Raw genomic sequence first — 23,241 nt, 5'->3', positions numbered from 1 at the left:
TGGTGCAGATCCTCAAAACAGCAACTCTGCCGGTAAAGCATTTGACATTGACCACTGACTGTTTCAAGAGGTCACCTTTTAAATGTTCCTCTGCAATCAACGATGCTAAAGCAATTTGGAAAAATAATGCTGCAAAGATTGCCAAGCTGACACAGTTTCACCATGGAGATTGAACTAATAATGCTTTGTTAAAAAGCCAGCAAAGCATCTCTCACTCCACCAATTCCCCTGCCTCTACCTTCCACCCTAGAAAATTTAGTTACAGTATTTCTCAGTTTCTATGTCACTGGAGAAAGTATATAAAAGAGGGAGGAAGAGAAGGAAGGAAGAAAGGAGAGACAGAAAGGAGGGATGAGTGCAGAATGACTTGCAAAATCTAATCGTGCAATACCAAGTTCAAGCAAAAAAGGAAATAGTGTGAACTCTTATGCACTGTTGATGGTAATCATTTTGAAAAAAAAATAGAATTCCTAATGGATTTGGAAGGGTACATAATCTATGACCCAGTATTCTCACTCCTCAGAGCAGAGTCTCAAGGCATCATTGCACATGCACATCAGAGCATGTGTACCAGAGCATTCGGGGCAGCCCTGGGAATAATGGCTAAACTACTGGAGACTTTACTGAATATTCTACATGTATCTGTATGAATGATGCTCATAAACTAATGTTAAGAGAAAAAGTGAGTCATAAAAGAATAAATGTAATAAGAATGTAAAATATTAAAAATCAAGCAGTCCATGGCTTAAAAGAAGCACACACAAAAGATATAAAGAACAAAAAGGGATTCATAACATAAAATTCAACATTGTTTATTTATGTTTGGGAAAAGGTAAGAAACATTTTGGAGAGAATAACATGGGTACTGGTAATGATCGACTTGTTTGTATTAAAAAAAATTAATGCAATTTTAATGTATAAACACTCCCCAAATTACTACTAAAATAATACAAATCTAATAATAAAAACTGAAAATAGAAATTCATGTGTGACATTTCATCATTTTAGTTACTTTAATCTTTCTTTTTAATATATATATATTTTTAGTTATACATGAACACAATGCCTTACATGTACTAGGCAAGTACTCTACCACTGAGTCACAAGCCCAGCCCCCACTTTTGTCTTTCTTAACAAAGGACGATATAAATAAATGGGCAGTGTCATTATCAGATATGATATTAGCATTTGCATATAATTCTATAGTTTATTAAGAATATTCACAACACTTTAAGGTGGATTTAATTATTTCTGAATGGCATACAAATAATAGAAGCTCAAAGAGACTTATCCAGGGAAATAGAGCTAAAAAGTGAGTAAACTGAAACTCTGCTGTGGTGACTCAGTGGCCCGATTGCTCACATTCCTTTATAATCTTGTGCTCTATCATGTGCCTAGGCAGTCTGCGTATCATATTACCTCTGCCTGTTGTGCTCTATCAAATCAGAACTTCCTTCCAGTCTTTTTAGCTTGGTGGGTTCCAATTAATTTGAATCGATGGGTTCTGATTATTTATGCCACCATTTCTATGACTCTTGCTCATTGTGATCCTGTAAGGATTAAAAGCACTGAAGAAGAGGGCAATGGAGCTGATATTTTTCTTTTCTGATTCTGAGGACTCCAGCTTTAGTATTCTGGCCCTTAGCTATGTTATTTATTGAGTCAATAGAAGCTCAATTAAACTATTCATGTTACATCTTTTATCTTTTACTTCCTTACATCATAATTTTTTTTAATGTAAAATATTTGAGTTATAAGTTTCTAGTTCCCGGGGAAGTTGAGCTCCGAGTTGTATTTGACCCTTGAGGCAATAACAACAGGATCTTAAAGGAAAAATAAGAAATACAACACCTTAAAAATGGGAGTTTTCTTCTCTCCTCAGAATCATTTGCTAGGGAACTCTGCTGTCTTCATCCCAAAGAAAAGATGTTGGCTAACCTTAGACAAATTTCCTTCCAGCATAGCACTCTCTGACTCAGTGGCTATGACTCAGCATGCTTGACAGCCAGATCTAGCCTTGAAACATCAGATACAATTTCCTGGAAGCTGTTGTCAAGTCTATTTACAAAGCCAAAGCAGAAAAGGTTTCATCAAGAACTCAATTGTGCACCTGCCTTGAGTATCTGTGAAAGTTCCTTTCTCTGTAGCAAAGCTATAGAATCTACAGGGAAGATGCTGAGGTGTGAAGTGTTTACCAGAGGCCATAAACTGAAGGACAGTATAGTGAATTTTATTTCCTTTCTCACTCCTCACTCTTATACTCCCAGCACTTGTGCACATAGCAAAAATAAAAAAAATGCACAGGTGCGTAGTCACACACACACACACACACACACACACACACACACACACGATTACCATTTCAACAGAGACCTGGCTAGGTGTCAGATTAAAGCTCTTTGGGGGAAGAGATTACAAGAACTAGAAGAACTGGTTTTGCTTTTCACTGCTGAGGTGGAGCAAAAGAGTATGAGAGTGAGAGTGAGAGAGATTTGGAGAGGTGTGAGAGGAATGTTGTGCCCCTTCAGTCCACTGGCCTAGTTATGGCAGCTGGTACTTGATTCATTTGCCTACGCAAGTGGGAATCCCTGGAGGCCTACACGAGTTTATTGTTTTGTTTCGTTTTAAATATGTTTTTTAGTTGTAGTTGGACACACAATACCTTTATTTTATTTATTTATTTTTAGGTGGTGCTGAGGATCGAACCCAGGGCCTCGCATGTGCTAGGCGAGTGTTCTACCGCTGAGCCACAACCCCAGACCCCTGCATGAGTTTTTTGGGTGAGTCTTTTACTAGGGAACTTTTGAACACTTTCTGAATGGCATTTGTGGAGCCATAGAACTGGGGGCTTGGGAGAGGATGGCTAGAATGGGATTTCCAAATAAGAGAGGACCTAGTCCACTCCCCATGTCCCTGTTGGGGGTGGCAGTCATTTCTGAATTTCTCATGTGGGTCAAAGACAGGTCAGAGAAGTTCATTTGAATCTTGAGCCAGATCTTCAGTTCTCCTCAACGTCAGGATACCCCTTCGGTAGTTGGGAAGGTGGATGGGGCTAATCAGCACCCAAAGGTCATCAAGTGGTCCATAGTTGGTACCTTAGCATTCCACAGGTCTTCAGCTATAGCAGTCAACAGCTGGTCACCCTGGACATCTGGCTGAGAAACAGGTGAGGCTGAGAGAATGTGAATGCCCCTACCCCCTCAGTTTACCTCCAATATCCCCCAACTTCTATCTCTGTCACTTCATTATGTCAGACTCTGGCGTTCCCCCCACCACCACCACCGGCCCCCCAGAAGTAAGGTATTTTTGACTCCTGTAAAACTAAAATTGAGACCAGGAGGAAGGGGACGAGTAAATAAAAAAGAAATAGAAAGATTGGAAAGAATTACTAAATAGAAAGGTTGGAAAGAAGTAATAACTCTTGGGGCCAGGCTGAATTATATACTTTCAACAAGATATGTTTTTAGTAATCAGGCAGGAAAGGAAGTTCCTAAATTGATTTGTATTAGAACTCAGTTTGGGGCACCCATCTGACTATGATTGGTTGGACAACTCTATCAGTTACATGTGTTTCTTATCACAGTGATATATTGCCTGTCATTGTTTAGTAACACAAACATTGAGTAAATACATTCACTTAATTTCCTGCCAAAATTTTGTTTTTGTTTAGTTACAGTTTCTCCAAACTTAAAATGAAAAGGGGTAATCTTTCATTTGGTCCTGAATTGTAAGTAGTATAGTCAGGGTAACTACGTGTTGTGCCGTAGTAACAAACTCTGAAATCTCAGTGGCTTGCTTAATGCAACAAAAGATTGCCTCACTCAGACAGTCTGATGAGGTTGGAGCAGGCCTTTCATCCTGTAGCAACACATTCTAGAACTTTGCTACTCAGCAGAGTAGCTGCTAACCATATGCAGCAGCTATTGAAAACTTGAACAGTTTCTTGTCTGAATTCAAAATATGCTGTCTGTATCAAATACACACTGGATTTAGCAGACTTAGTAATGCAAAAATAAATGTAAAACATTTCAATAATTACTTTTATATTGATTATATGTTGAAAGGATATTTTGCATCTCCTGGATTGAATAAATTATATTATTAAATTAATTTTATCTATTTTAATGAGGCTACAAGATAATGTATAATTACAGATGTGACTTGTGCCATATTTCTACTTCAATGACAGCACTAATCTAGGAGCATGTAGCCTGTAAGAGGCGAGTGATACACCAGCTCTCAACTGCCTAGGCCCATAAACACATCAGTTCTATTTCATTGCCTTAGAGTGGTCAAGTGGCTCACACCTAACTTCAAGGGAGTCTGGGAAATGGATCTTTTGAGTTCCTGTTCTCTGCTTCACAGTCTCTTACTCTCTTGCATGAATTCTTACTCGTTCTCACGTGCCTTCCCCTCCACTCCTATACTTCATTCCCTAGTCTTTCCCCTAGTTATCTTCATATGTCTATGAACTGCCCTTTGCCTTACTTCCATTTCTTTGTTTTTTATTACTAAGTGTGTAACTTTGTTATTTTAAAAATGTACAATAACAAACTAAATCTTCAGATGAAGTATTAGAGAACCAATGAAGTGAAATGATCAAAAAGCTGTTATTTGATATTCTTTGGGGGGAATATATCACTAAGTTCAGTTGTAAGCAAAAATCAGTAATATAAGAAGAGATATTTTTGGTTTCTACCCTCTACCTCCCATTCTCTACATTTTTTTTTTTTTTTTAGGTACCGGGGATTGAACTCAGGGGCAGTTGACCATTAAACCACATCCTGAGCCCTATTTTGTATTTTATTTAGAGACAGGGTCTCACTGAATTCCTGAGGCTGGCTTTGAACTCGAGATCCTCCTGCCTCAGCCTCCTGGGTCTCTGGGATTACAGGCATAAGGATCCTTCCCCCTTTCCTCTTTCAATCCATTAAAAAAGGAAAAGAGCTTCTTCTCTCACATAAACAATAGAAAAAAAATGTATATTTTCCATCATTGTGATCCAACTTAATCAGAATCTCCTATTCTGCACTTTCTCCCATTGCTTTAAGTCTTTGCCTTTTGAAGAGCCAAATGAACATGGCCTAATCCTTCTTCTGTGACCTGCAGCTGCTCAAAATCCTCTCCACTCCTGAAAATTCCTGGTGCAGACTTGACTTTGTGATTCTTTGGGTTTAATTTTCCACTGAGATACCTCAAATCCTAAGTTTCAAAATTGCCAATTTAGAAGCTTTAGATCCGGAGGAGTCACAATGTGATGATCACATGAACCTCTATCTTGGTAGCTCCACATGGAAACTAAGATACAAGGGACTTCCTATTTCCCAGAAATCATGCTGTCAATACCTGTGACTGCCCCTCTGAGCCCAGGCTTCTGGAAAGAACTTCAATCCATCCTTCTCTTCTGCTAGAGCATCATGTAGAGAGAGCTATCACAGGAAATAACATTTACTACATCTTTGGATATCTTAGACTCTATCAGGTACAATATCATCTATGGCTTAAGAAGTAAAGTACATGCTGAACTGGGATAGTTAGCTTTTTGAATTTAACCAATTTGACATCATGGCCAACTGTTCAAAACAACCAACTTTAAGATTTCTCATATGGTTATTAGATTTCACATGAGATGAAAATAATAAAAATTGCTGAAGAATTAAAGGGACTTTAGAACTAAATGGGGCAGGCAATAGTCCTGAATAATATCATTCTACCATCTGTATGTTCTAGGAACCCCAGAGTTAGTATGAGAGGTTAGCAACGGTTTTTATAATAAGCTTTATTTTGACACACTCTACTTCCTCCTTTTAAAAACTTAAAGTTGTAAATCCTGTATGTCTCACTTAAGAAGAAGTACTCATTTTTTTTTTTAAATATAAGAAACCTGAAATGGAGAAATGACTCAGAAAAGGAAGCAAGGAAAGCCCTGGGTACCACATAGAAATCAGATTACAGGTTGACTTGGCCTATTAAAAATATTAGGAACCACAAGACCTGCTGTAGCATAGCTCCTAGGGTTCCTCTGTAACATTCTGCCTTAATGTTCTACCGTATAAGCCCCCATTACAGAGCTACAGGCCTTATTGGCTCATTACTGGAGTCAGTCGGGTGTGGAATGGGTTAGGAGTTTCTATCATATCTCATTAGGTTGCTGTTCTGCTCCATTATCTGATAGCTTAGCTCACTGTGCTGTGTATAATACAGCTCTGCAGTACAGGAAGAGACAGCTTAATCCCAGACATCTTTTAAAAATCATCAAGAGAATATTCTAGAAATTACAACACATACACAAACAAACAAGTCTCAAGTGTTCCATACTTCTCTTCCGTGCTAAGACGCAGTTACAGTTTCCAAGTTAAAGTGCTGAGAGAATGGTAACGGAACTCACAGTCACAGTATTTTGAAGTCCATTTGTCAGCGACCAATGTGCAGATTCATTTCACCTGTAACTCAGGAGGAGACCCTTTGTTCTTGCTTGGTGTTGGCAGTGACCTGTCACCAGACCTCTGTGTAGCTGAGTTATTGAGACAGCGTACCTTGAGGCATCCAGGGCCTTCATATCCCTGATTCATCTTTTTTAGGCCGTTTTCCTGGCATCAGGTTTACTATTCTTTCATGGTAATTATAGCCCTGACTCTCTCTGTGCCTTTCAATGCAGAGTCTTAAACTGAATTGGAAGTCCTGGGAACTGTGAAAATCCAGGGAAATGCTGCCCACAATCTCATTTTGGATGTGGGGAAATAGAACACAATTTGAAATTAAATTTTTTTAACATTAAAATCAATCTGACTTGGGGAAAAATAGAAGCTTGTTTTATACATACTGGATATTACGGTAACTAAAGGTTTAAATTCATTTTAGTATGCCTATGCTTGTAAATAATATTTCTTTCATGACTCTTCCCTGTGGGTAGTTACGTCTTTGAGGGAAAGGACTTAGTCTCTCTTGACTGCCAAGCCATCTCTAGACTTATTGGGTTAATATATAATAGGATCTTCATAAATTAAGAATGGACAAGCCCCATGTTCTTCCTAACCATAGTGATTTGGTGAGGTGAATATTTTAGTTTATTTTCTCATCTTTCTGCTCTGTTTTCTAAGTGCTATTTGAGTCCACTACTACTTTTGCTTCTCCACACCTGGGGCTTGGGTGTGTCTGGGTACATTCTTGGGCTCTGGGGTGGGGTCCATAAGGAAGTAGCACACTCATCTTTCATAGAACCTCTTTAGACACTTAAATAATTATGACATCAGAGGAAGCCATGGGGTGTACATGAAAGATCACTAGACTGGAAGCCAAAGGTGCCTTACTTTGGCATCTGAAGTATCTTAGGATGTTAACTTCTCTGAACTTCAGTTTCTTTGTTGAAAAAAAAAACAACAACACAGTGAGATAAAAATACCTATCTTACTCGTGTGTTTTTGAAACTGGAATGTGAAAACAACCATGACTATGCCTGGCATATAGCACAAATTCAATTCACGTTGAAACTGATCTTCAGACAAACAACTGGCTGTCAGCTACAGTTCAGATGCATAGGATAACAAGGGTTCTCCAGACTTCATCTCGGGTGGAGAGCTTTGGAGTCTTCCAATTGGGCCGCCTCTTCAGTAGCTCACTCACACACAATTCAAGTGCACTTTGATAGCATTGCTGAGTGGGACTATTGTAGCTGCTTCTCTCATTGAAAGCACTCACAACATCCTGAAGAAGTTGTGCGAGAAAGCACAAAAAGTGAAATAAATCATGTGAAAAATGTGGGTGCCTAGGAACTCTGCAATCTTAGGCTGGAAAAGATCTTGGGATTCCTAGACTTTCAGCTAAAATTACTTTACTGCTAGAAATCTTACAATAATCACCTCACATGATTTCCTAAGTCATATTACAAGAAATTTGTCAGGGAGAATAGAGGACCTGTTCTCTGCATGCTTCCCCAGGGGTGACCAAAAAGTGAGACACAAGCAGAAGCCAAAGGATATGGGTATTATGTTAGGAATCATAAAAAAGTAGCCATGCTGTTAAACAAACAAACAAACAAACAACAACAACAACAACAACAAACACCTTTTTAAGTATCTTTGGGCTGTGGTATCATATATTACACAAAGTAAAGTATCAGATAAGAAAAACTGTGGAATTCTTTAATCTGACCACATTCCTCCATCCCTAGGAATTAGTATTTACATTTTTAAATACTTCGGTATCTAAAGAATAATAAAAAGACAGTGTCATGTAGTCTCATATGATGATTTTAAGTAAATTACTCTTATTTAAAATTATGTATAGTAATATTCTCAAAAAAATTGTTCCTTCCACTAGGATTCAAGTAGCATTAAAAAGATCTTCTTGTCCATGAACTATTCTGCTAGACCCTTGCATTTTCTGGTGATTTCCAGTGATGAGATGTACCCTCCACCATCATTTTCAATATACCCGGGTTGCTTTAGCTCTGCTAATGCAATGCCTTCATGTTAAGCCCTTGTTGGTTGCTTTATTTTTCTTTATTGTTCTTCCTACTATTTGTCATTTGGCCTTCATTAAGTAGGTTGAAAACCTGTCCACCACCTTCTTCTGCTGCATCTGGCTTCATGGCTATTTTTTGAATAATAGTAATTAGCATCTGTGCAGCATGATTTTTATTCACAGTTTTGAGGCATTAATTAGTGTTATAACATCCTGAAGAGGTAAGTAATTATAATTCTCTCACTTTCTACAGAGGAAGGAACTGAGACACAGCTGGGTTAAGTCTCATGTCTTAACTCGTGTACAAGAAGGCAGAGAGTGGACAGGAGGACCTGGGGGGCACACTGGTGGTCTCTGCCAGCCACCAGCAAGATGCCTACCCATGTGTTTGCAGCACTCATTGCCTACTGATGTGTTTGCAGCACCCACCACAGGGCCTCCTGCAAGGAGGAAACCCTTATTTTGGTTCTTTCCTTGGTGACTAAGAGTAGAATCCAGTTAAGGGGGGAAATGTTCTGAGAAGTCAGACAGATTGGAAAATGAGCATGGATTTTTCCCATGGAAACTCTAGAAGAAAAAAGAAGTCTCCCTGAGAAAACATCTAAAATGACTTGAAGACACAAAGGATGCTAGTCAGCCATGCATCTTCCTCTTACCATTATTGGTAAACATTACTTCATGACTTTATCCTTAAACCCTCATATAAGCTAAGATAGGAAAAAATAATGACAACTAAACATTTCTACATCATGTTTCAAACTGAAATGGGTTACTACACATTTAGTGTTAAAAATTGTATGTTTAAATATTTTTCAGCTTTTAATTTGTGATTTAATAGCTTTCCATATGATTCATGAGATTTGGGCACTAAACCATTAATAACAACAGGTAGTTAGGCATGGTGGTGCATGTCTATAATCCCAGTGAGTTGTGAGGCTGAGGTAGGAAGACGGAAAGTTGAGGCCCGCCTTGTGCAACTTAGTGAGACCCTGTCTCAAAATGAAAAATAAAAAGGGCTTTGGATGTGGCTCAGTGGTTAAATGCCCCTGGGTTCAATCCTCAGTACCAAAATAAAACAAAACAAAACAACAATAATATAAAACCCCAATGGTATCTCTTTAACCGGGCTTTATGTTGAAGTTAATGTTTATTGACATAGGTGTTGTTTTAGTCAGTTTTTTGTGCTGTGACTAAAAGACTTAACAAGAACAAATTGAGAGGATGAAAGGTTTATTTGGGGGCTCGTGATTTCAGAGGTCTCAGTCAATAGACAGCCGGCTTTATTCCTCGGGACACAAGTGCTGTAGAACATCATGATGGAAACGTGTGGCAGAGGAAAGCAAGTGGGAACATGGCACCAGGAGGCAGAGAGAAGAGAGACTCCACTTGCCAGGGACAAGATACATACCCCAAAGGCATGCTCCTGATGATGCACCTCCTCCAGCCACACCCTGCCCACCTTCAGCCACCACTCAGTTAATCCTGTCAGAGGATTAATTCACTGATTGGCTTAAGGCTCTCATGACCTGATCATTCTACTTCTAAATTTTCTTGCATTGTTTCAATCATGACTTAATAGATACCTAATATCTAAACCATAAGAGGGGTTGCCATTATGTGTGCATTGCTTGTATACAATTGTGAGTTGTGTTTTGGTCAACCACAGATACCTGTGTGAAGGTGGTCCTGTATCTTACTCCCCCTTAGACATAATAGCCATCTTAGTTTGTGTGCTCTATAACGTCCACGAAAAGATGAAATCACCCAACATCACATCTTAGAATGCATCTCTGTCATTACTCCACTGTTCACTGATCAGAGACAATTTCTGAAAACCATTCCTTTTTGTGGTTGTAGGTTCATGAATTGGGAATTTATTTCAAACATTTTACTTTAGAAGACAAAATGTAAATTATATTTTAATCTTCTTGGAAAGCAGATTGTTTGTTTTGAACAAAAATGAAAAGAGTTTTTTAGAAATGTGTGAAGTAATTTACTGGCTTCTCTAGTTGCTATTCCAGAGCCATGAAGTTAGGAGCAGTTGAACGCCCTCCCCGAAACACTCGACCTCCACTTTTCTCTCTGCAGTGAGGACTCTCATGCTGCGGCGAAGTAGCTTTCCCTGTAGATACACTGGGCAACCCGTCTTAATCTGGGTTTCATTTGGGAGAGAAGAAAATAGATTCTGTAAATTTTGTTTGACTCTAGAATCCAGGTTAAGAGGCAGGCAATACTGTCACTTTAGATGAGAATATCTTCAGATAAAATACCGAATCGTGCAATTTCAACATTTCTACTTAGTCCATTTGGCCATGAATGGGATCATGTCATTCACTCCTCTGTGTAAACTCCTTCAGTGCTTCCTGGGACCCTAAAATAGCTTAAAATTTTATAGCATGGATAACAAGCTTTTCACCAAGTGATGAATATCTTCTACAATTTTCTACTGAGACCCTTGGGTTCAATTAGGTCTACTGCAATAGTATGACTTAGCTAAGTAATGCATTTCACATGTAAACACCTCAGGTGGTATGTCACAATGCTCCCATAGGAGCATCCCCCTCTCCACTGAGTGAAATCCTGTTCTTCAAAATGCTCCATCACAGTTGTTGAAAGAACACATTCCCTCCCACTTCCCATAAACAGCAGTTAGTTGTTTCTGTGCTTCCAATATATCTCTCTCCAACCACAACACATTCTACTGAAATTACATTAAGGGCAGAAACTATTTCTTCTTCATCTGAGAGGCATATAATTGGTGAACAATAATTATTTTTTGCACAAACATTTCATCTTTCCTGTGTAGTCCTCCTTCTGTGAACAATAGTGTTAAAATAAGTTTCCTTAATAACCTGTGTCACTAGATACTTTAACTGAGTCTCAGCTGTCTCATTTTCAAAAAGCTGTGAAAATTGTAATTATTCACTTTGCATGGGTATTTTATAGATTAATTAGTACATTCATAGTGTTCTGAAAATGTAGGGCATGTTGTTCAGGTGTTAAGTTCTATTGTCTAAGTTCAGCAGTGAAGCTTTCCAAATGTCAGGAGAGATGTTTGAGAACCTGCTGCCATAGAACTCTATAAAGAGATGCAAGCTAGGTGTGAAATTTCCTTTTAAGGTAATTTGTTTCAGAACTCCACATTGTTGGCTGGAAACTATAATTCCTATAGGAATAAGATTAGAGGGGGAGTGGCATGTTCAGTATTCTGCAGACATATGTGAATGTATTTATAGGCACAAGAGTGTTATACATTTATATGTGGATTTGTCATGTGTGCATGAGTGTATAGAGTGTATATGTACAAAATCATGTGGATATATATCCAAATATTTTACACACATGTACACATACACAGACACTAAATATATGTATATACTTATATAAACATATGTATACATATATATAAAAGAGAGAAAAAGAAGAGAGAAGTTAATTATTTCTGGTAATGCTTTTGAGGTGAAGGAAGGGTTTGAGACACATTTCCATTTTATGAGCACTGACATTTTGTGCCTTGTCCTTTGAAGCCATGATATATATCTTCATGGCTACACCATATCAATTTTTTTTGAGGTGATGGGGATTGAACCCAGGGCCTTATACATGTGAGGCAAGCACTCTACCAACTAAGCTATATCCCCAGCCCCCTGTACCAATCAATTCTTCATTGGTTCTTGATGAATTCAATATTTACCAACTATGAAACATTGGTAATACAGACAATAGATATGTACATATCTATGTATATTTTATGTATTTACATTTCTGTAAGTATTTATAACTTGTAAAATTTTCTCAAATATATTCAAGATGAAGCCTTGCTTTCTGACATAATTGGTTAGTCAAAACAATTATAATGAGAAGCTTTTTATTTAGAAAGCATAAGAGTGATACATACTGAATGTATTTTTACTTAAATAGCTTATAAGACAAGCACTAACTATTTAATATTTAGATATTGTTCCAAGGTCTTTTTTTCTGGATTCCCTGCTTTGAATTTTATCCTCTTGCTAATGTACATCTAAAATTCACTGTACTTACTTTCTAGTTTCATTTTACTTAAAGTAGAGCAAGAATTTAAAAATAGTTATGAAGTCAGTAGGGTACCCATTTATTTTATGTATTTTATTTTTTCTCAACTTTTTAGTTTCTTTGATATATTCAATTCAAGTAAAGTTTTTAATAGATTGATATTTATGGAGTCTTTCCAAAGCACTCAATGAGTTTTCATAAAAACAACCCTATTTTTACATACATATTTCCATCAAATAATATAATGATTAATTCAAAATGTTCAATACTGAGATCCAGCCACACAGAGTACTGATCAGTCGGTACCTGGTAAACATGCACAGGCCTCCTAGGGGGAAGCCTACCATTTATAGGCATTGAGTGTTATGTTCTGCAGAAAGACAGGAAGATTCCTGTAAGCTCTGCAGAGTTTCTTTGATAAGAAAGAAATGAAAGTGAAAATGAACTATTAGATGAGACTAACATCTTTTTGTCATCAAAATAAATAATTGGTTGTTGGGGGCTGCCCTGGATACCTTTCAGTCCTGAGTAAAGAGGTACTGGACTGGTATTGCACCCTGCAATGCAAGTGGACTTTACCTCCGCTCAGATAAGAAAGGTGCAGCTCTGGGAGTGAGTGTCACACGATGGGGTTGAATTACACCCATCTGTTTGTTGTAATCCTACCCTTTGCCCTTTCTTGGATAGAATGTTCCAATGGATTAGCTCCCCCCCCCATTAATAAAACCCAGGTTCAAGGCGTTCTCCCTCTCTTTCTTGCCTGCCTTGCCTCCTTTGTGGGAACTGAGTCAGAGGGGCTGTCAGAGAACCCAAAGTAAAAGTATTTCTCTGTGTGTCATTATTTCATGCCAGCCCAGCCACCTGGAGTGACCCTGACTTGTTTAGTCATGTGTCCTGACAGTTGGTCAACATCTTTTACACAGGAGCAAGTGGGTATGTTGCAATTCAAGTCCTTACTTCCTGAGTTCTTGTCCAGAGTTTTTAATTCATTGATTGTGTTTTCTTAAACTACTTACTACTGCCAAACAATGTGCATTACTTATGGCTCCATAACAATAAACTTCTTCTCATTTGCTATTCAAATTAATTCAAAATTCATGTCATTCTCACAGCTCTTGGGACCCAAGCCACAGATAACTCCAAGACTCTCCTCTTTTCTGTGATTCATAGCTTCATGAGTCTAACAAGCTATGCAGTGGGGTGGATAAGTATGGGATGAACGGAACTGAATACATAGACCCTAAATGTAGGGCTGCTAATTCGTGTGTGTATGAAGATGGGCAAGAGAGGTCCAAACTGATGGGCACCTGAAAGAGCATAGGACATTCTGACCCTTTGTCATTTTTCTGAGCAGGGAAAGCCACCTGCAGCCATTTCACTTTCTTTCATCCTCCAGTTTGACAAACAATACTCTTACAACATTGAGAAAATCCAGAAGTCCTTCCATAGCAACATAGTTTGCTCAATGATGGCTTTTTGGTCCTGTATATTATTTTATCACCAGCCATATCATTTAGAAATAAATTTGATTAAAAGAGTGATGTGTAAATATTCATCATCTTTGTGACTTAGAAAGGAATAAAGGACTATAAAATAGTGGCGTGTCTTGCCCTGGTTTTCAAACAAAATGGATGGTTTTAGACGTGTTAGCCTGTTTATGGCTGTACTTGTTAGATGACTATGCCCCATGTCAAGAGGATCAATAATCTCCTCTGACAAATGCTTATAATGCTACACCGATTAACCTCTTTTCTTCTTGAAACATGTAGGCTGTTCTTTAGTGTTTTTTTTTTGTTTGTTTTTTTGGTTTTTATTTTTTGGTGCTAGGGCTTGAACCCAGAGGTGCTTTACCATTAAACCACATCTCCCTCCCTTTTAATTTTTTATTTAGAGATGGGGGTCTCACTATTTTGCTTAGAGCCTCACTAAGTTGCTGAAGCTTGCCTCAAACTTATGATCCTCCTGCCTCAGCTTTCCAAGCCACAGGGATCACAAGTGTGCACCACCACAACTGGCTGGTCTAAAGATTTTTGATTAGTTTGTAATTGCTTTGTCTTCACAATGAACCAAGACAGGTTCACTTAAAAGAAAAACCAGACGTAACACTGTGGTGGGTACAATGACTCCACAGAGTGGTAGAGGTGAAGCTAGACAAATTGCAAAAATGTGTGTTTTACATATGGATCATCGTTCTGATACAAGAGATGTCCCAACCATCCCAGTGCAAGAAACCTGTGCTAGCCAACATAAAGCCAAAGCTGGGCAGCTTGAGTCTGTGATGACATTGTCAACAGATCATCCAGCTGCAGTCACCAGGGGATGGTCTCATTCCTGGGCTGTGTGTCAAAGAGCTGAGCTGAGTTGCCTCAGTTGGCAGGTACTGAAGTGAGGATTCCTGAGGAGTCCCATCAGATAAGGAGAAATCTAACCACCTGGTTATTCCAGGTCTCTTTGAGAAGGAACAGAGAGTATTGCATCTCTGTAAAATGAAAACCACTGTTTAGGATTGACATGTAAAAATCACCTGAAGCTTTGAAATTTGGTCTAGTCAACAACAACAACAAATCCCCTTCACTATTAAAATGCTTGCAATGTATTTCCAAATACACGGCTGATCTCATCTTGATGAATGATGTTTTACATGATGCATTGAGGTTCTTCTTTCTCATAGACATTCAAGATCCAGAGGTTATGTGAAACTTTCTTAAATATTTAAAGGTGCGGACCACTGATGCAACATACAGTCTGCAAAAGAATGAAGATTGTGTTTGGGTTTTACTGTCTCTTCTTGCTGTCCTTTTTTTGCACTTTGGTCTTTGTACTCAACAAATCATTGGTTATGTGGAAAGAATACTGAGTTTAACGTTAGAAGAGCCAAATTTGGGTCTTGCCACCCAAATGGCAATTAGACTTATCCTCACAGAACATTGTGGCAAAAATTACAAATACTATGTATTCAGTTAAATATTATTAACTAATTAATTAATTAATCACTGAAATCATCCATAGAGTAGGTTGCTAATATCACCATTTTACAGATAGGGAAATTGAGGTACAGCATGGAAGAATAACTTGCCCAAGTTCACAGTGAGAGCTGGGATATGGATTCAGAGATTCTAGAGCACATGATTCTCAGCTCAATGCTGTTTGAGTTAAATAAAAGAAAACTTATATTAAAATTCTTGCTGGAGATGTAGCTCAGTGGTAGAGTGCATGATTAATCTACACAAGGACATAGGTTCAGTTCCCATCACCACACACGCACATCCTAGGACAAAAATGAATAAGAAGGTAAAATAAAATAGAGAACATGCTGTGAACATGTGGCAGAGCCTGAAAAGCCTATCTCATGTCCACTCAAACTTTCTTCCTTAATAATTTTCATTCCTCAGCCTCCAGGATGTAAGCCATCTGCTAGGGCTGGAATACTGGGTCCTCAGTAACTGGGTCCTCCACCTCTACCATGGTGGCCTTATCTCAACTTTTTTTTTCAATGCAGAGAAATGAATTACTACCTTATTAAAGTTAGTCTTTATTTATTTAGTCTTTATTTATTTTTTGATAATGAGGGTTGAACTCAGGGGCACTCAACCACTGAGCCACATCCCCAGCTTTTTTTTTTTTTTTTTGTATTTTATTATAGAGACAGGGTCTCACTGAGTTGCTTAGTGCCTCACTTTTGCTGAGGCTGGCTTTGAACTCTCAATTTTCCTTCCTCAGCCTCCCGAGCTACTGGGATTACAGACATGTGCCACAATGCTCTGCTTAATTATTAATAGTCTGTTACTAGCAAATGACATTAGTCATTAGGAATTCGATTATTTAAAAAATTTAGATCAAAAAACCACAAATTTTCCAGTGTATTCTTAATGCTAAACACTGTGAGGAAGGTACAGACAGAGCTTGTAAGAAATAATTTAATATGATCTTTCCATTCAAATGCTTATGCTTTCCTGGTGGAGATGAAATAAATACATTAATCACCATTGGGTTGCTTAATATTGCTTTGTAGATTCAGTAGCATCTCAAAATTTAGAGATGAGAATGACTCAGGATGGCTCCAATAGTTAGAGCAGACTTCCTACAGATGGTGGACTTAGACCTAGTTTTGGGGAATGAGAAATGTTTGAGCAAGCAAGATGAGAAGAGAGGTGGACCATTGTAGAAAAGGTCAGAGATAGTACAGATATAGGGATATTTTTATGGGGTATGAAGAAAGTGGTGAGATTAGAACAGAGTGATAAACAATGTATATACATAAAATCTTAGCACTGTGCCTGGAAAACTTCTTTTTCACATTTGGCTTAGAATATTGTAATAGCCATTCAATTTGTATTCTTGAGTGTCAACTTTACCATCTTCAAAGTTATTTTATATATTGCTTCCAGAATAAGGCTTTGTAAATTGCAAATCACTTCAAATTTGTCACATGATTAAAATTATTCATTATATTTCAGTTGCATACTGGAAATAGTCTGAGCTCATTGCCTTGATTTTTTGAGTGATCTCTGTTTATCTCTGCAAATCTTTCCTCTCTCTATTTCTTCTGCTATAAAAATGAACTATATCAAAATATGCAATGAATGTTTCAAAAATGTGTGTCTTAGAACATGCTATGACATCACTCTGGAATGTCATTGTCCTCATATCAACCAAGTAAACACCTTTGTCTTTCAATACCCAGTTCAAATAATGTCACTTTACTCCAACTCAGTAAAATTAACATACTCTTTGTGTGTGTCTCTGTGACTGTGTGCATGCCTTTAGCAGAAAATATATTAAATATAAAAATGTTTGAGACTACTTTTAAAAATTGATACAACAGGATATAAATAAAGCAATAGGAAACTATTCAAAAGATAAATAAGAAATTAGAATACAAATAATATACAGCCAAATGCAGGAATATGTTCTCTTATTTTAAATATGCATTACAATGGCTAAAGTTGGATGAAAATAACAAGAGAGGGAAAGATTTTTGAAAATATTCAAAAATATTCCTGGGATGTATTTTTATTTGTATTTAATTTTTTTTGCAGTTCGAAAATTCTACATATTTATTACTGAACCAGCCAAAACCAGTACTATAGCACCTTTATAGCTAAAAAAGATCTGATCCCAATTAAATATGCCCAACTGTCCAGACAATGGTGACATTTTCAGCTTGACATGATAAGATGATCATGACTTGAGACAGCATAAACATGTGAGTCATCTCATGAGTAATTCCTTATAGACTCAACCTGGTTCCCCTCCAGGAGTTGTACTTGATTTTGTTACCAGATTTCATTCGAATCCATTGGAGAATGGGACAATTTTGCTTTTGTTTCTTGGTCAGGAATCACTTGATCCTGAAAGTTTTGTGAGAAGACATAGTGAGAAATGGGATCAAGTGCACATACCACAATGGCAAAAAATAGACAAAGTCATAAGATACATTTTTAAAGAGTCCAATGCTCCAGAACTCTGTATAAACATTTCATTGTTTTGAAATCTCCCTGAGTTCTTCATAAATAAGATATGGAATGATACAACAATGAATGTTTTTCAATTGCATTCAGGATTGATATTCAGCCAGTATGCATTAGTATGGGCATTCTGGATATTAAAAGATTGTTTCCCCAAGGATGGGTATCAGCTGTTGCCCTGAGTGCATTCTCTCCATCCCTTTATGCTGTGGACCATATCAGAAATTTCTGCTCTTCTTCACCATCAGGGTTGGGAAAGCTTCAAGACCCGCTCCAACACTTTTTGGGATGTCCTTCCTGATTGGCCAGTGTCCATATCTTCCTGGTTGTTAAATGTTTCCTATTATTCCCAGGTTAACACGAAATACCTCTTGAGACTTGAATATTCCATTTCCTACTTGACATACCCACTTGGATTTCTCACAGCTATCTCAAATTTAATATGCCACAAGTGCAGCTGTTTTAAAAAGTTGAATAGGTAGTGAAATAATGTGTTCTTTCTAATAACTTCCACAGCCCAATCTGATGGTCTGTTATTAAAGTACAATTTGTTAAAAGCAAATTCAGGAGGACCAAAAGATTTATACTTTTGGATGAACAGAATCACTTTTTATTACTCTGGCAATGCTCCAAATAAAATTATCAGTCAAAATTTTAATAAGAATTAGCAACATGATGTGGTTTTAATTTGGTGAGATTTTTTTCCCGTGCTATCCACCAGATCTGTTGGTGTTGAAAATTTGCCAGGTTGCAGAGAAAGATTGAAATTTTCTGTGAAACTGGAGAAGCCAATCAGAATGTTTTTCTGGTCAGTAAGCCATGCTCTCTCAGTTCTGAGGTGGCAGGGGATTTTCATTCAGAAAATAGTTCAGGGTCCATGACAAATATGAAAAAAGCAGTCATCAGAGTCCATTTATAATAGAATCATGGCCAACTTATACCACCATGGGAACTTAATAAAGCAGGTATAACTAAATCTCTAGATAATCATATTTTCTGAATTTTAAATATACTTTATTGGTACATAATTAAAATACAATAAAATGAACTCATTTTAAGAGTAGTTTAGGAGGTTTTAACAAACCAATCATCCATGGAGTTTATCTCAAAATGTAATATATTCATAATCTATAAAATTTACTTTATGCCTTTTCCTAGTCAATAGCCTTTCCCCATCCCAGTACCACAAGCTCCAAGCAACCACTTCTGTACTTTGTCATGATAGAATTAATTTTACTTATTCTAAAATGTCATATGAATGGTATTGATCAATAATTACCTTTGGGTTATTGTCTCATTCACTAAGCATAATTTTTATAACACTGATTCATGTTGAAGTGATTTTTCATTGGTGAATAGTGTTCTACTGTATAATATAGTGATATATTTATTCATTTAACTGCTAATAATTATTAGTGTTGATTCTATTTGTAAAATAATACCATGAAGAGCAACCTACGGAAAAGCATATTTTATATTTATTTTTGGATTTTATTTTAACTTTTGTTTAGAAATAATTTTAGATTTATAGAAAAATTACAATAGTACAGAGTACCATTTTCTCTTCAACTTGCCTTCCCTTAGGTTAACTTCTTACATAACCTTGATATAAAGATCAAAGCTAAGAATTTAATATGCATGTGCTTCTACTAACTAAACTAAAGAGTTTATTCAAAGTTCCCCATTTTTTCCCATTAATGTCTTTTTTTCTGTTCCAGAGCTCAATCTAGGGTACCACATTGCACTTAGTTGTTATGTCTCCTTAGTCTAATCTATGACAGTTCCTCAGTTTTTCCTTCTGTTTTATGACCTTGACACATTGAAGAACAGTTATTAAGTGTTTTGTGGAATAGATATTCTATCTAATGTTTAACATTATTAAATTGAGGATATGAATTCTGGGGAAGAACACAAAGGGGCAAGGTACACTTAGTGCATTAGATCACAATTAAGTGATATGTATGAATATATCTTATGGCTGGTGATATTAGTCTTGGTCACTTGGTTAAGGGATGCCTGTCAGGTTCCTCCACAATAAGGTGACTATTTTTACCTTTCTAAACTCTAGTCACTAGCAAGGTCACCCTAAATCCAGCCCACTTGCAAGAGAAGTGAAATTAAGCTCCATTTCCTGGTGGGAAGAATCTAAACCAACCTGAAGTCATATGTTAAAACCCTCAAAGGAATTAAGATATATTATGAGACTATGCAAGTATTTTGTTTCTCCACCAGGCTTTGTCCATGAATTTTAGCATTCATTAGTGAATCCTCCTTGCAGCAGTTATGACTGTGGAATAGTAGGGGTGCTTTTTAAATTTCCTTTATTCCTTCTACAGATATGAATTACAATTCTGTAAGCAAGAGTGGCTCTAATTTATTATTTCTTTATTTTCATTTTAAAATTTATTAATTCATGCACTTGTTCATATCTTTATGAACTCATGGGTATTTATTTTATTCTTTGGGTTATAATCTAATATGATTGTCATTTGCTAGATCAGTTGGAGCTCTTTAGTTGGCTCTTATGTCCTTATGACAATCTCTCATTTTTTAAAGTATAAAACATTAACATAAGATGTTCCATAATCATCTTTATTTTATTAGCCCAAAACTTAGAAATGGAGCCTTGGCTCCTTTTACTGGATGACATTTAGAAACCAATATCTGGATAGTAAGTATGCTCTTGCTATTGCTATTACATTGCACTAGACTCTCTCAATAGAGAAAGCTAAGAAATGCATGTAAGAATGATAGCCTTTGTAAGTCCATGCACCTGTAGTTATTTATGTATCTATCCTATATATATAAGAATATCTTAAAATACAATGTAATATCTTAATATATGATAATTTGTATATCTTAATATACAAACATATAAAGATAAATAAAATATATAACATACATTGATTAAGCTTTGTATGAGAATAAACTTAAATTGACCCAATATTTCCAACTTCAGTCTACCACCACTGGTTTCATTCTGACATTTCCGTTTTTTAACTACATTGGTGAATTTCTCTGACAGAATATTCTCTGACAGTGAGAAACCAGACTCTCAGCATTTAAAATATATTTACTTATTTGTTCAATCCTAGTGCATAAGCAAAATAGTTTTAGAATTGCTGGCATGTACCCCTTTGAGAAACAAATTTACCAGTTTGAGCACAGTGCTTTGTATTTTTTCCCCCTTTAGCCTATCAGTATCCGGTCACAACATTATACTCCCAAGTCACTTTGTTGTATTCTTTCTTTCTTAGCAACACCAGTGTTAAGTACAACACTATTTTCTCACTCTGTGGCATGGAAAGATCATAATTACAATCACAGCTACTTGAGAATAAGGATCCTATCTATCAAGGATGAAATTGTAAACATTACATCATGATTCCTTGTTAGGGGGACAGGACATCTTCTCTCATAATGATTAATCTTATTCTTTGGTAGCAATCTGTTCTGGTTGTTATATTCTCTTTAATTCCCATAGATATTGTGCATGGGAAAGCATTACTGAAATATAAGAGATATTTTTATCCATCTTTATTTTTAATCTATCGTTAGGAATGAGTTTATTCTAGAAAAATATAGATACAAATGAAATGACAAACACATGACTTAAGTTCCATATTCTTTGACTAAATATTCAAGGAACTTGAAGAATAATATTTAGGGAATCATGAAGAAATCTGCATTAACTTGAATAAAATAATTTGGAATTATAGAATGAAATAAATATAAAGTAAATATATGAATATATTTGGAACTGACAAAATTTGTATTTTACCAATATTATTTAATGCTTAATTTTATAAAAATTAAAGAGGAAACTTAATTCTCCCCAAATATTATTTATCTAAAATGATTAATGTGATTTCTGGTATGTTGGAAATTTTTATAATGCAAAATTAAAAAAGAAGATAAGATAATAAGAAACTTATTTCTCCTGGTTTCTATTAAAATGTCCTAAGGTCCAATTCATATTCATTAGTGCTAATGTGTAAACTCAAATTTACATCAGGTATATATATTACATCTCTACATTTAAATAAAATTTATTGCATTCCTAGAGAAAGATTTGTATTTTCACTAACATGTCACATTAACCAAAAGCCTAGGTTTCTATGGAAGCAGGAATGTTAACCTGTTAGACATTAAATAAACTGATTACAATATTGTTTTAGAGTCAAGATGATAAAATAACTTCAGTGAAGCTACACAATAATTGTCAATCCTTTCTTCTAAAATCGTTTATTGAGTAAGCATTCTGGTCAAGGTACTGGGATATTCCCTTGGGGAATATAAAGATCAATAAAACATTATGTTTTTGTATACAGAATTACAATACAAGGTTCTGTAGGAAGGAAATGGATAAACATTTTGGAAGTATGTAAGTGGGAGGCAACATTAAAACTATGTCATGTGAAATTAGCAACAAAGACCAGCTCAGTGACCTTCCAGGAGGACGACTTACCTTAAGATGCCACTGTTGGACCAATCACCATCATTTTTAATAGCAGCATATTTGGGGGTGGGAAGGGGAGGGGGGGAGGGGAGATGCAGTTAGAAGTCATTACTATAAACACACACAAATGTTTTATTTTCTGACCAATAACATAACTTTTTCATATTATTATACACTGTTCCCTTGTTTAGTATTACAAAGTGTATATTTTCTTCACATTTAAAGCATAAAAATTCTATTAACTTACTTTGGTTATTGAAAAGTATATATATTTAGCATCACAGGAACATAATATCTTTCACAGGATGATTTGAACCACTTTAGCATAGTTATTATCAACATATTTCTTTTAATTTTATTTTGTATATTTAGATATTTAAAATTGTTCATAAAACTTTAAAGCACAGTAAAGAACACAGGGTTTTTTGCACTCTTATTTAGTTGAATATATGCATTTGTTTCTAACTTAATTGACTTTAGCATTTTCTAGAAGTCAAACAGCTTTTTCTGAAAGTCAGCCAGAAGCTTTTGTCAGGCACTTTTTTTTTAATAACTTAAAATGAATCAGTCAAATCAACCTCCTTGCTTCAAAATTCTTTGATTTGTTCTGAGATAACTGTCAATTTTAACTGTCTCAGATTTCTCAATGTCAAAACGAAATCCAGCTTTTCCTGAGTATATGTTTACTCTTCTGAGTTGGTTCTATAATATTATTGACTACTGCTTTAACAGAAGATATTTAAATATCTTCTAGTATATCTATAGCATGAAGCCTCATGAGAAAGACTTGTTCTGATTCAAAAATATTCATATTATAGG

At 36.2% G+C, this 23,241-nt stretch overlaps 1 long non-coding RNA gene across 1 annotated transcript; it reads right to left on the bottom strand.

Moving 5' to 3' along the window:
- Positions 1–853: 853 nt before the first annotated feature.
- Positions 854–6,517, bottom strand: LOC308631191. Its single transcript, XR_014018135.1, has 3 exons — positions 6,389–6,517; positions 5,347–5,429; positions 854–3,155 (listed from the first exon to the last, which is right to left on the bottom strand). It is a non-coding gene; the product is annotated as an uncharacterized lncRNA (long non-coding RNA).
- Between the last annotated feature and the right edge of the window lie 16,724 nt (positions 6,518–23,241).

Source organism: Spermophilus citellus (assembly GCF_964194105.1).
Source record: "Spermophilus citellus genome assembly, chromosome: 11".
NCBI classification, from domain to species: domain Eukaryota; kingdom Metazoa; phylum Chordata; class Mammalia; order Rodentia; family Sciuridae; genus Spermophilus; species Spermophilus citellus.
Note: the sequence above shows the minus strand (reverse complement) of the source record. Positions and strands in the feature narration are given on the sequence as shown.